The 16,276-nt window shown below is 36.3% G+C and overlaps 1 protein-coding gene across 1 annotated transcript in view; it reads left to right on the forward strand.

Moving 5' to 3' along the window:
• The window catches only part of DMD (dystrophin), a 4,487,195-nt gene that overhangs the window by 1,819,606 nt on the left and 2,651,313 nt on the right, over positions 1 to 16,276 (forward strand). The window lies entirely within an intron of this gene.

Here is a 16,276-nt window from a genome sequence, read left to right on the forward strand (position 1 = left end):
CAGTAATTATACTATTTATATAGATCAAATCTAATATAGGCTTATCAGCTTGAAGTTTATATATGCTGTATGTATTCTAACTCATGTAAATATGGATAGTGACTAATGCATATGCCTTACACTCCCACATTTTATTTGTGCCATATTATTATTGATGACTGGTTTTGAGACTATATGTACATAATACCTGTATAAGTACTGCTAAATATAGCAGTTACTTGACCAGGTTAGGATTAGCTGACCCTTAGATATTATATGCCTATAAATCTGTATCTAGGTCTACCTTAGCATCCTGGTCCATATTCAACCTAGTACTATGCATTGCTGGATCACTTCTTACCCTAATTTTAACTCCTATCAAGAATTGTATAATTCACATTTATACGTAATATAGGTCCGCAGCTCCTTACTGTTTTAGAGGTAAATATCTTGTGTTTAAGCATGCTCTGTTCTTTGTTTGGTATTATATAGACTTAACTCTATTCTTAGACCTACAGGTACTTGCTCATGTTGGCTAATTGTTATACAATTCTTATGCTATATATTGTCTGTTTTGGTGTGGTTTCCTCATGTTCTCTAAGCCTTAGATATGCTTAAAATATTTCTCAAAGGTACTAAGATAGATAGATTATTGACTACACTACATCACATAAGCCTTGAACTATGCCAATAACTAGATGTTTATACCCAAGACAATAGCTACTAGCCCAGACAATAAAGCATCTGCTCCATCTCATATAGACACATAAATTTTGCAACTTATAACAACCCTTCTGCAACTCATCTACTCTTTAGCCTATATATAACTACAGGAGGCTTTAGTAATTTCCCCACTTAAATCCATATATATTGTAGAGTACATTGGCATTACTTAAACTCCAATAACATAAGAGCCGTACGATCGGATATTTCTAAGTCCACTCCAGACACCCTATGTTACTTGCATTTATACATGGCTCCGTCCCCCCCACCTCCTTTCCCTATGCGCATAGCGGTGCTTACCCGCTGAATATCCCCCTCCCCCCTATATAGCTCGGCCCAAGAGTGGCTGATACTCATGTTAAATCTCCACAGGCTGTTATGTTGGTCTTAGGTAAAACACTATTGGCATGTGGACTTCATACGCTGTTAATATAAAATGAAGTTCTATTTCATCTCGCCTAAGACATTGTCTATCTTCATATTCAGATTTGAAATATATATGCATATTGCCTACTTTACAATACCTCTATATAGACAATGTATTATTTTCTCTGTTGTAACCTTGGCCTTAGGGCGAGTTCTTGTTGTCATGATATATGCTTTAACTTCAATAAAAAAATAATTTTCAAAAAAAAAAAAATGTTTTTTTGGTAAAAAAAAAAAAAAAAACAATTCTAAAAAAGTTGGGACAGTATGCAAAATAACAAAATGTAATTTGAAAATTCAATTTACCTTGTACTATATTAAAAAAAAACTCTGATGACTGCAACACACTCCAAAAAAGTTGGGACAGTCGACTGTTTACCACTGTATAACATCACCTTTGCTTTTAATAACACTTATTAAGCATTTGGGCACTGAAGACACCAGTTGGTTAAGTTTAGTAGGCAGAATTTTTCCCATTCATCCATTATGTATGTCTTCAGCTGTGCAACTGTACTTCATTGCCTTATTTTGCACTTCATAATGCGCCACACAATCAATCAGAGACAGGTCAGGACTGAAGGCAGGCCATGCTATCACCCGCATTCTTTGATTACGCAACCATGTGCTTGTAATCTGGGTAGAATGTGTTTTGGCGTTATCCTGCTGGAAAATGTAGGGAAGTCCATGGAAAAGACATCTGGATGGCAGCATATGTTGCTTCAAAATGTATACATATCTTTCTGCATTATTGGCACCCTCAAAGATGTGAAAGTCACTGACACCTCCCCATAACATGACACGCGGGCTTTTGGACCTGACGTTAATAACAGTTTGGATGGTCCTTTTCCTCTTTAGCCTGGAGAACACGATGGCTGTTTTTTCAAAAACTATTTGAAATGTTAACTCGTCAGACCACAAAACATGAATCCACTGTGCTACTTCTCCTCTCAGATAAGACCGAGCCGAGAGAAGTAGGTGGCACTTCTGGTCTTCTGGTGTTGATGTATTGTTTCTGCTTTGCATAATAAAGCCTTAACTTGCATTTGTGAATGCAGTGGCAAATGACTGACAAAGGTTTACCAAAGTATTCCCGAGCCCATATCAGGATATCCATTACAGACTCACTTTTTAATTATATTGTGAAGTGTAGAAGGTGAAATCCCCAAAATCCTACCGATTTGTCTTTGGGAAATGTTGTTCTCAAAGGGTTGGATTATTTGCTGGCTTATCTGTTGGTAGATTTGGGAGCCTCGACCTTTCCTTGCTCTTGAAGGTCTGGGCCATTTTTGGAGGCTCCTTATAAACTATGATTACACAATTGCCTCACCTGTTTCACCTTCTTAATTCAACTTGTCACATCGCTATTAGTCCTAAATTGCCCTGTCCCAACTTTTTTCAAATATTTTGCAGTCTTTTTGAAAATGAGTGTATATTTTAAAAAATACATTAAATTCACAAAGTAAAACATCAAATAATGTGTTAATAATGTGTTTTCAATATAATATAATTTTAGGCATGTAAGGATAAGAGGAGATTATTGAACAAGAGGTGGTTCATGGAACAAGTGTATCTAGTTTTTATCTAATAGTCATAAACACCTGAAATTGGTAGCACCCGATTGGTTGATAAGAACAATCCCCTTAAAACTAGGGTCAATCAGCATAAAAAACTGTCTGGAGATGGGAAATAAGTGAAAGTCTTATTCCAGTCTTTACACATAACTCTCTGAAAATGTACTATTATTAGTAAGGAGTCGATCTCATACTACAATATGACAAAGACCGTCTCATATATTCCAATGAATATGTGACAACACTGGGATAACCCCATTAGAAATCAAGGGTTTTCTGTCTGGTCAATTGGAAGGGGTATTTGTATTAAGCCATTCCTTATTGGCCAGATGGAAAAATCTGTAAGAGCCGTGAGTCAAATGATGCAACCATCGTCATACACAGAAGTTAAAATTATCTGTGTATCCTAGTTCCTTCTGAAAAATGAAAAAACATCAGGTCCACATTTTAAAGATTACAGTGAGACAACAACGATACATAGATGTAAGGGTAAGTAGATCTGAGTAAGTGTTGAATACAGACTACTCTTATACAATAAATGAGGAAGTTGTTCATATACCTTGATAGAGTGGATACGAATATTTACAGTCAAAGATACAAACATTTTTTTTATATAAAAATGGCAAATAAATGTTTGATAATTCTGACATTACTATCTATTAATAAATTTGGTATGAATCAATAAGATCAGCTTATGAGATCCCCAACAATAATGGATCAAGGGTTTAGAGTGCCAAAATGGAGCACATATAAGAAACATAAAGGATGACACATTTACATTAAAGGTATTTTTTTGATAAAGTGATGCTAAGTTAGGACAATATGAATTGATGTATATAGTACCATTGTAATTTAAACATTGTTAATAAGAGGGATTGGGAACCCACACACCTTTGTTAGAGGTGTGTCGGTTTGAGCTAATCAGGGATTGGATATGTTTGTGTTTATTAGTCAGTACTCTCATTTAGTTTACAGAAGCCAGATAAAACTGACAGAGTTCTGAGAAACACGTTGCTATATGATTTTAATATACAGGGTCTATCATAAGTCTTCTGTTTTTAATGTGAATTTTATTAAATTTGAACCATTTTCACATTTGAGAGCCTGAGCTTTTTTCCCTTTGAGAAATACCTGGGAGTATATTTCTTTATCTGATTATGAAATAGTGCCATGACGTTATCACACTAGGAGGCGCCCTTTTCTTGTGATTATTCTCACAGATTATCCTGTCTTTTCAATATAGTAAAGGTTGAATTGGATTTTCAAATGACTCTTTTTGTTTGTTATTTTGCATTTTCCATGCTGTCCCAACTTTTTCGGAATAGGGGTTGTATTTAATTTTTAATATTTGATTGTAACTCACACTCGCACTGTTGTAATTGTCACTAACAGTTCTAGAAATCCTTTTTTTAAAAGAGATTGCTTAGTAAAGACTTTCATAGTTTACTATTGCAATCCAATTCCATCCGCACCACTGCTAACCCTTCTAAAAGCATATTTAGGTTGTCAAGATGGGCAGACTTGTTTTTCTTTTGCTGTATGGTTGCTTTGTAACTTTCACAAATATTGTTTTAAACAATGTTTATTTTTATTGTTTGCTAAAGTGACTTTTCCTACAGATCCCCTTAGATGTTCAGGATATCTCCACATATGTATATGTCCTTATACATATGTAAACATGTGCCGTGTCCTTGTATAAAGCCTCTCTAATAGTGATGAATGGAGCTCTAATGAATCAATATTAAGTACGTTAATAAATCTATAGAATGCCTAAAAATTGTCCAAAATGCACTTTTGATGACTTATCAAGTGCCTAGAGAAATTTATAGCATCAATAGCACTTTTAATAAGGATCTGAAAATTCAGCCAAAAGCACGCTATTGTGATCATGCTGAATTGAAAAAGTAGCCTTTTCGGACAGAAAATACCCCTTCCAATTGTTTGTGTTCAAGGCCCTATTTATCTAATTATTTTCTTTATGGCTAAAAATAAAAGTAAAGCTTACATACTTGTTGGATAACAATGCTAAATCATTATTGAATATTGTGCATTTAAATTTTCAAAGCCATTCCTGACTAAATAGTGCAAATGTAAACTTATGTTTGTACTGTATGCTTGTACTGTTTGGGATTTCATGCTTAAGGTGGTAGTGGGCTCTTTAATTATACATCTCTCTTTTATTCCTGTTGATATAGTATCTTAATCGAACAGAATACTATATTTTGATTAATTATAGTTTCATTCCAGTTGTGAAACAACAAGTCTTTCCAGAAGCATATACATATTATACCGTCAGTTTTAGGGAAAATAATATATGTTCTAAAACAATATATTTTAGGTTAGAATGTTCTATGTATCTGTGTATATTTTACAGTGGATGTTTTCATCTTTGTCAGGGGAAATACTATAGTGGCAAACAAATAATTTCTATTAGGACAGTAAGTGATGTTTTTACGGACATAATTTTCTTTTTATTGCTAGTCATACAGAGGTGAATGGTGCCAGGGACATTCATCTGTAATATTTAGGACATGAGTCATATTCAATAAAAATAATAATAATAATGTTTTAGGGTTGATGAAAATAAATTACATCTTACTGATTAAATGAGCTGAGTTCAATCTAAATGAAATTGATATTTATTCAAAAATTACACTTTTGAACCATGTTCAACACAGTAATGTTTGTGATAACCGCAACATCCTTGTTATTTATATCAATAGTAATACATATTCTTAAGTAGAATTACTACCTGTCTTGTTTTTATTATCATTTCAATGAATGGCTTTTATCTTTTCTTTTTTTTATTCACATATCAAATGACTCTTAGTTGTCTTATTTATTTAGTTATTGCCTCATAAATGATGTATGTCCTTATGATTGCAATACTGTATAACCTCTAAAAGAATGATCAATTTAATATCTTACAATGCAAAATTTTAAATTCTCCTTAAACAATACACGATAAGCTAAATAATGGGCCAGATTACGAGTGGAGCACAAACCTTTGTGCCCAAGCGATAAGGGGTATATTGCAAGGGTTTGCGCTAATCGGGCTTACCATACATATTACGACTTAAAAGTAAACACAATCAGGTGAGCACAATCGTGATTTATGCTAGAATCATTATCGTGGCTTCAGAGCTCTGGTTAAAAGTGTCACAAAAATACATTACGATTTACAGTTACTTTCCTAATAATGCATCTAATAAACATTCAAAAAATATTGCACATAAAAGGTATAAAGACTCAAAGATAATAGGTCTCAGTTGTCAGAAAATAAAAGGAAGGCAAAGGGCTTTACCATACATAACATGTCTAAATATGTATATGTGTGTGTGTGTGTGTGTGTGCATATATATATATATATATATAATCAGTAGAGAAAAGGATGCACTCGCCAGGATTTCAAATTGTTACCTTTATTACTTGTAACATTACAATAATAAAGGTAACAATTTGAAATCCTGGCGAGTGCATCCTTTTCTTGGATGCCCCCTGGGTGGATGTCTCTTATTTAAACACCTAAATATATATGTATTCATATATAGTATATGTATGTATGTATATATGTTTATATGTGTATACATATGTATTTATATGTGTATATACAGTATGTATTTACAGACATATCTACACATATAAACACATAAATACATATGTGTACATATATAGACATATACATATAAGTGCATTGGAGTCCTTTGCACTTAAGAAGATGAAAACATGTAAAAGCATATTTATGCAATATTCATATCTAATAAAGATTTTATTTATGTATTTACTGTAAATATTTCACAATCCAACGTTCTGCACATGGCAGAATATGTTATATGTATTTGTAAATATATATTCCTATCTATCTATCTATCTATCTATCTATCTATCTATCTATCTATCTATCTATCATCTATCTATCTATCTTTCTACAGTGTATATCTGTATATATCTATACCTATAAATAATCATCTTTCTATCTATCTATCTATCTATCTATCTATCTATCTATCTATATATATATAGGTGTAGATATATATGTTACCAAAATAGCATCATATAAATATGTATTTATGAATAAATATTTTCATGCCTGGTTAGCGCAAATTAAATTATGGGATCGGGTTTGTGCAAGAATGTGGTGTTTTTTTTCTCTCCACTTTTTGTTTCCATTGAATTCCATGGGGGTATATTTGAACTCACACGCAATATTCTAACTTCAGATTTTTGCGCTAGTAGGGTTACCTTGAGAGCAAAACAGGTTACTCTCAACTCATAATACGAGCGCAACCTGACAAACATAAAAGTCTTAATTCTAGTGCAATTAGCTTAAGCGGGAGCATTAATTTGCACTCCACTCATAACCTGGCCCAACATTGGCTCTATTTTAACCAATGTAATCAATGTTTTCTGTGCAAAAACTTCAGATTTATTTTGAGTTTTAGTAGGTTCTTCCATTCCACCCAAATTCTAAATATATTAAAATAAAAAATATATAATAATATATATGCAGCTGAAATTGAATTCTAATGTGGCTATTTAAATTAATAATAATTACTACTAAAACTACTAGCCAAAATAAGAGTGATATACAAGAAAGAAAACATTATGTGAGTGTGTATAAATGGAAAAAAAGATAAACTTTTTAAAATTCTTAAAGTACCACCTCCTGTGGTGATATCAATAATTAAAAAAAAATGTTTAATACAAAACTTCTATGTTCTGTGATAAAAGTCTCTTGATACAATATAATCAACTTTACTTAGATAAAAATAGTCAATTATCTCAAAAACTGCTATGTTGTTTTCAGTGGTAGGTGGGGAAGACAAGTTCATTCCTTTGCGAGTTATCAGGTACTCTAATCCGCTTTCTGTGTTCGATGGTTCAGAGCTGGTCTAAACATCTGGATTCAGACAGTGGTTGATCCCCAATTGAAACGCAAAAGAAACAAAAAGAGAACAGAGTGCATCTGCGACTCACAGACAATTGTATTAAGTTACACACAAGCAGGTAATGCACTTATAAAGAAGAATAAAACAATAGTCTTATCTGAACATCGTCCACAATAATACAGGGAAAAAACATTTCCTGGAGATACTCCCAAATAGCTGCCTGCAGCTGACGGGACCTTGGCATTCTCTTCCCTTCTGGCTTATAGTAGTAGTAAAATGCAAGCTGTGTATTTTTCTGGGTAAAATAAATTGCTTCACACTAAATATTGCTATACTTTTGCCTCTACACATTTTGTTCGCACCCTTAGAAAACTTTCTAAAGAGATCTTATGTGAGTGTTTGATACTAATGCATTAGTTTAAAAGTGCTAAAAGCACCCCCCTCCATGTCTTGGGTATTGATGTTGCGAACCTAAAATTTTCAGTTCGCGAACGGCAAACGCGAACTTCCACAAATGTTCGCAAACCGGCGAACCGCCATAGACTTCAATAGGCAGGCGAATTTTAAAACCCACAGGGACTCTTTCTGGCCACAATAGTGATGGAAAAGTTGTTTCAAGGGGACTAACACCTGGACTGTGGCATGCCGGAGGGGGATCCATGGCAAACCTCCCATGGAAAATTACATAGTTGATGCAGAGTCTGGTTTTAATCCATAAAGGGCATAAATCAACTAACATTCCTAAATTGTTTGGAATAACGTGCTTTAAAACATCAGGTATGATGTTGTATCGATCAGGTAGTGTAAGGGTTACGCCTGCTTCACAGTGACAGACCAAACTCCCCGTTTAACGCACCGCAAACAACCGCAAACAGTCCATTTACACAACCGCAAACTCCCCATTTGCACAAGGTTGGACCTGAGCTCTGCAATGACGGCATTCTGGTGGTGGCAACAGCATGCTTTGATTGGCGTGCTATCGGGCTGACCCTGGGTGCCGATGCATGCTGTCTGACTGTGCCACTAGCTCCTTGCAACGACCTCCCCCTGCTTCCAACTCGTCTCCTCCTCCTCTCTGTCTCCCCATCTGAACTTTCCCCCTGTTCATCTTCTCTTCTAGCGGGCACCCACATGACATCCACGGACGCATCGTCATCATCAACTGCTTCACTTGTGTCTGACAACTCAGCAAAGGAAGCAGCAGCGGGTACAACATCATCATCATCACACCGTATGTCCATGTGTGTAATGCTGCCTGACTGAGACATATCCCTGTTATCTACATCCTCTGGCAATAATGGTTGCGCATCACTCATTTCTTCCAACTGATGTGTAAATAACTCCTCTGACAGATCAAGTGAAGCGGCTGTGGTGCTAGTGTTGGTGGTGGTGGCAGGCGGGCGAGTGGTAACTTGAGAGGTGCCCGAAGCTAAGCTGGAGGAGGATGGTGCGTCAAGGTTCCGAGCGGAAGCTGTAGAAGATTGGGTGTCCTGTGTTATCCAGTCAACTATGTCCTCAAAACTTTTCGAGTTCAGGGTACGTGGCCTCTGAACACTGGGCATTATTCTAGGGCCAAAGGGAATCACAGCACCACGACCACGACGGCCCCTGCGGGGTGGCCTGCCTCTGCCTGTCATTTTTTTTTCTCGATTAGTGGTACTATGCGTGCAAGCTACTGTGACAACAGATATGAGTGGCATTGTACACTGGCACAAGTTGGCAGAGTAGACGCTGTAGGCCTGACACACACGTTTGCAGACAACTAACTGCTATTCAATCTATTACAGTCAAAATTTTATTTATTTTTTTAAAATGTGCACTACTGTTACACCAGATATGAGTTGCACTGGGGTGACACTGTGCCCTGGCAGGCCCTGAAACACACACGTATGAAGGAAACTGACTGCTATTATTTCACAGTCAAATTTCTAGTTGTTTTTTTTTTAATGTACACTACTGTTACACCAGATATGAGTTGCACTGGTGTGACACTGTGCCCTGGCAGGCCCTGAAACACACATGTGTGAAGGAAACTGACTGCTATTATTTCACAGTCAAATTTCTAGTTTTTTTTTAATGTACACTACTGTTACACCAGATATGAGTTGCACTGGTGTGACACTGTGCCCTGGCAGGCCCTGAAACGCACACGTGTGATGGAAACTGACTGCTATTATTTCACAGTTAAATTTCTAGTTTTTTTTAAAATGTACACTACTGTTACACCAGATATGAGTTGCAATGGTGTGACACTGTGCCCTGGCAGGCCCTGAAACGCACACGTGTGAAGGAAACTGACTGCTATTATTTCACAGTCAAATTTCTATTTTTTTTTTTAATGTATACTACTGTTACACCAGGTATGACTTGCACTGGTGTGACACTGTGCCCTGGCAGGCCCTGAAATGCACACGCATGAAGGAAACTGACTGCTATTATTTCACAGTCAAATTTCTAGGTTTTTTTTTAACCCCTTAATGACTGAGGACGTACGCCATACGTCCTCAGAAAAAATACGGTATCGATATTGAGTCATCCTGCAATAACAAATTTTACCCCTCCGGTGCAGAGAGAGCCACTCTGTGGCCCTCTCTGCACCGGGCATCGATGGCCGCATTCGTTGGTGGGTGGGAGCTGAAGTGGGAGGTGGGTGGGCGGCATCGATGCAGTCCTTGTCAGAGAGGGGGGCGGGATCGGGGGTGGGATCGCTGGGGGCGCATGCATGGGAGGAGGCGGGCGGGCGGGCGCGTGCACAGGGAGGGAGCGGGTGGGAACCGCTACACTACAGAAAAAAATGTTTTTATAAGTGGGAGAAAGAGGTGCAAAATATTTAGTACTTGGAAATCTAAGTGATCTGGAAGCGGGTGGGGGATTGGTCTTGGGGGGGGGGAAGCTACACTACAGAAAAATGAAATAAAAATAAAAAAAAAAAAACATTTTATTTGCAAACTGGGTACTGGCAGACAGCTGCCAGTACCCAATATGGCCCCCAATAAGGCAGAGGGGGAGGGTTAGGAAGCTGTTTTGGGGGGGATCAGGGAGGTTGGGGGCTAAGGGGGGGATCCTACACAACAGCATATGTAAATATGCTTAAAAAATATATATTTAAAAAAAAGATACCTTTAATTTTAGTACTGGCAGACTTTCTGCCAGTACTTAAGATGGCGGGACAATTGTGGGGTGGGGGAGGGAAGAGAGCTCTTTGGGAGGGATCAGGGTGTCTGAAGTGTCAGGTGGGAAGCTGATCTCTACACTAAAGCTAAAATTAACCCTGCAAGCTCCCTACAAGCTACCTAATTAACCCCTTCACTGCTGGGCATAATTCATGTGTTGTGCGCAGTTGCATTTAGTGGCCTTCTAACTACCAAAAAGCAACGCCAAAGCCATATATGTCTGCTATTTCTGAACAAAGGGGATCCCAGAGAAGCATTTACAACCATTTGTGCCATAATTGCAAAAGCTGTTTGTAAATAATTTCAGTGAGAAACCTAAAGTTTGTGAAAAAGTTGACTATTTTTTTTTATTTGATCGCATTTGGCGGTGAAATGGTGGCATGAAATATACCAAAATGGGCCTAGATCAATACTTGGGGTTGTCTACTACACTACACTAAAGCTAAAATTAACCCTACAAGCTCCCTACAAGCTCCCTAATTAACCCCTGCACTGCTGAGCATAATACACGTGTGGTGCGCAGCGGCATTTAGCGGCCTTCTAATTACCAAAAAGCAATGCCAAAGCCATATATGTCTGCTATTTCTGAAAAAAGGGATCCCAGAGAAGCATTTACAACCATTTGTGCCATAATTGCAAAAAATGTTTGTAAATGATTTCAGTGAGAAACCTAAAATTTGGATAAATGTAACGTTTTTTTTTTATTTGATCGCATTTGGCGGTGAAATGGTGGCATGAAATATACCAAGATGGGCCTAGATCAATACTTTGGGTTATCTACTACACTACACTAAAGCTAAAATTACCCCAAAAAGCTCCCTACATGCTCCCTAATTAACCCCTTCACTGCTGGACATAATACACGTGTGAAGCGCAGTGGCATTTAGCGGCCTTCTAATTATAAAAAAGCAACGTCAAAGACATATATGTCTGCTATTTCTGAACAAAGGGGATCCCAGAGAAAAATGTACAACCATTTATGCCATAATTGCACAAGCTATTTGTAAATAATTTCAGTGAGAAACCTAAAGTTTGTGAAAAAATTTGTGAAAAATGTGAACAATTTTTTTTATTTGATCGCATTTGGTGGTAAAATGGTGGCATGAAATATACCAAAATGGGCCTAAATCAATACTTTGGGATGTCTTCTAAAAAAAAATATATACATGGCAATGGCTATTCAGGTATCAGTGTTCCAATGTAACTAGCACTAATTTTGAAGAAAAAAAAATGGTTTGGAAATAGCAAAGTGCTACTTGTATTTATGACCCTATAACTTGCAAAAAAAGCAAAGAACTTGTAAACATTGGGTATTTCTAAACTCAGAACAAAATTTAGAAACTATTTAGCATGGGTGTTTTTGGTGGTTATAGATGAGTAACAGATTTTGGGGGTCAAAGTTAGAAAAAGTGTGTTTTTTTCCATTTTTTCCTCATATTTTATAATTTTTTTATAGTAAATTATAGGATATGATGAAAATAATGGTATCTTTAGAAAGTCCATTTAATGGTGAGAAAAACAGTATATAATATGTGTGGGTACAGTAAACGAGTAAGAGGAAAATTACAGCTAAACACAAACACCACAGAAATGTAAAAATAGCCCTGGTCCCAAACGGACAGAAAATGGAAAAGTGCTGTGGTCATTAATTAATGTACACTACTGTTACACCAGATATGAGTTGCACTGGTGTGACACTGTGCCCTGGCAGGCCCTGAAACACACACATGTGAAGGAAACTGACTGCTATTATTTCACAGTCAAAAAAGTGTTGTTTTTTTTAAATGTACACTACTGTTACACCAGATATGATATGAGTTGCACTGGTGTGACACTGTGCCCTGGCAGGCTCTGAAACGCACACATGTGAAGGAAACTGACTGCTATTATTTCACAGTCAAAAAAGTGTTGTTGTTTTTTAAATGTACACTACTGTTACACCAGATATGAGTGGTAGCACTGGGCAAGTGGGCACAGTATACACTGTGAGCCTGACACACACGCTGGCAGGCAGGCAACTGCAATTAGATTACACAGGAAAAAAAAAAAAAAAGCAGACTGATGTTCTAGCCCTAAAAAGGGCTTTTTGGGGTGCTGTCCTTACAGCAGAGATCAGATGAGTCCTTCAGGACTGTAGTGGACACTGAATACACTAGCCTAGCTATCGATTTCCCTATTAAATCAGCAGCAGCTACACTGTCCCTCCTCTCACTAAGAATGCAGCTTCCGAATGAATCTAAAATGGATGCTGTCCAGGAGGTGGGAGGGTCTGGGAGGGAGGGTCTGCTGCTGATTGGCTGGAATGTGTCTGCTGACTGTGAGGTACAGGGTCAAAGTTTACTCAATGATGATGAATAGGGGGCGGCTATGTTCGCCGGGAACTATTCGCCGGTGAACTATTTGCAACATCACTAGTCTTGGGTCATAGATGTACCATGTGATTAAACGTCCTCTTTCATTATATACTATGCAATATAATATAACAATCTGTCTTTATTGTTACAAATAAATCAGTGTAATTCGGAAATAAAAAAAATGCAACATATGTTGATTATACCCAGCTAAAAGTGTTTATTAATATGAACAATGGAGACAATGTTAACAATATATTGTAAGTCTTCATTTCTGGATCATTGCAAACTAAAATGTTATTCTATCTTAAACCAAAGTTTAAATAAACCAAATATAAGAAATACTACAAATATACATACATAAATACAAATACTAAAAGCGTTATATACTCTTATGCAAATGCACTTATGTTCTGCACATTTTGGGAATCTTAGTAAAACTAGCTATTGATATCTGTTCATATGATCATAAATCTGAAATAATTTGTATTTATTTGATCCACTTAGGTAATAGTTTTACATCATTTAAAAATGATTGCATTTACATATAGTCCATTATATAACAATAGTACAACCATATATACTAGGCAATATCACATTGTATATACCTTTGATAAGCTACATATGTGGGCCAAATAAAAACAATTTAAATTATGTGTAGTTACACAATATTATCTAATATGCTATATCCTTAGAGATTTACTAATAACTAACAACATGAAAGCCTGGGGATCTATATCTATATTTAGCTCTTAAGGTGCCAAACATTTTGAATGATGTATCTATTTTCTTTCACATTGTCTGAGGCATTTTTAATCTCAGATGACTGTGAGTGCATGATGGTATTTGTTCTAATACTAAGATCTTAAGAGCTAATGTATTCTGTTTGAGTACTATTTGAAAATGATCTGACACACTATGTTTATCATAACCATTTTTGATATTTTCTATGTGCTCCTAGTATCTTCTTTTGATCTTTCGTTTGGTGGATCTTACATAAATTTACCTACATTTTCAATCAAGTTGATACACCACATATGTGGCATGACGTGCCCTTAAAATCTATATTAAAACTTTTTGTGTAATTCCAATTATAGACACTAATTGTTTTCTTTATATGAACACACATGCAACAATCTGACTTTCTGCATCTGTATGTGCCTGGCTTTCAACTTAACCAGAAAGACATGATATTCAATTTTTTTTTTTTTTAATTTTCTTTATTCAAATAATAAAAACATTAACAAACTTAGCAGTACGTTTCAATTATCCAAAAGTACATATGTTTGTTGATAATGACAATTAGTAATTGTGACATACAAAATACTGGCATTGATTATTTTCAATCTATATTAAGCAATACTAAACATTGTTTCATGTAGCATTTAGATGTTCTTCCCAAATAAACATAAGATATTCTATTTTTTTACCTTTTTTAATTGTATTTAATTTAGACACAGTGGGAATTTAGTGGGAAATTCTCTTTATAAATGAGGTCCTTCAGCAGGACTATTCAATGTTTTTTTTTAAGAATAGACCTAGTGGCTTTCGCTCCTTCACTATAAGTTGTTATAAATGTAATATTCCCATCATGCTCTTATTCCAGGGCTTTTTGCACTGGAGCAGCTTTTCTTTAGGTATATTCAAACAATCATATCTAGCTTAATATTTGCTTCTCTCTCATATTCCTCATTTTTTGTACAATGTCACTGTATACGACAAAATTGACCATACAGAATGCTAGACTATTTAGGTATCCACTGTGGGCATGAAGGAACCTTTTTCTATCTGTGAATTTCCTAAAATGTTAGTATCTACTTTAGAATCATTATCCACACATAAAGTTAAGTCTAAGAAATCAAGAGATTTAAAATCAATTTTCTCAGTAAATGATAGATTAAAATTGTTATTGTTTATAAATATTTTTTTCCTGTATTATCGTGGATGATATTCAGATAAACTTATTGTTTTATTCTTTTTTGTAAGTGCATTACTTGTGTGTCTAAATTAATCAACTTGGCTGTGAATCACAGATGCTCACTGTTCTTTTAGTATCTTTGGAATAATTATTACTACTTAATAAATTTGAATACATTTTTACACCCAACCAATAATTTCAATTTATGATGTATGCTATTAACAATTTTATGCCACCCTTTGTCTATACAATGTTCTAAAATATGTATTTAGCAGTTTATAATAAACATTAAACCACTTAATTACAAATTTAGAGAATGCCTTTTAAATATTTTTTGTTTGCAAAGGTTGAATTTAATTAGATAAATCACTCAAACCCCACATGAAAATTATTTTCGGATGGGTCAGAATATAGCTGAGGAGGGTTTTTACAGTATTTATGGACTGAAATGGATTTGCATTTTAAAAACATTGTAAACCATAATCTTATAAAGGGATTCAATAGACCCCAATGTATCTGTCCCAAAGTATGTCTCTTTTTCTGAATCAAAATAAAAATGGTTTACACTTGGGAAGCATAGATTACTGTAATTTTAATAAGCAGAATAAATTGCAAATTAGATACATTGGCCCCTATTTAACAAAGTCTGGCGACCTGATCCGACAGTGCGGATCAGGTCCGCCAGACCTCGGTGAATACGGAGAGCAATACGCTCTCTGTATTCAGCATTGCTCACAAGAGCTGCTGGTGCAACACTGCCCCCTGCAGACTCGCGGCCAATGGGCCGCCAGCAGGGAGGTGTCAATCAACCCGATTGTACTTGATCGGGTTGAATTCCGACGATGTCTGTCCGCCTGCTCAGAGCAGGCAGACAGGGTTATGGAGCAGCGGTCTTTGTGACCGCTGCTTCATAACTGCTTTTTCTGGCGAGTCTGAAGACTCGCCAGAAACATGGGCCGTCAAGCTCCTCATTGGGGCCTATTTATTATGTGTCTGTCCGACATAATCCGGTCAGCGGATAATGTCCGACAGACATCGCTGAATGCGGAGAGCAATACACTCTCCGCATTCAGCATTGCACCAGCAGCCCTTATGAACTGCTGGTGCAACGCCGCCCCCTTCAGATTCGCGCCAGAAACACAGGCCCTCAAGCTTTATACGGAGCTTGATAAATGGGCCCCACTGTCCCAAATGAACATAATACGTTTATTACTAGTAAAACATATGTTCTACCATCACATTGTAG

This window comes from Bombina bombina, chromosome 3 (assembly GCF_027579735.1).
Source record: "Bombina bombina isolate aBomBom1 chromosome 3, aBomBom1.pri, whole genome shotgun sequence".
Taxonomy (NCBI): domain Eukaryota; kingdom Metazoa; phylum Chordata; class Amphibia; order Anura; family Bombinatoridae; genus Bombina; species Bombina bombina.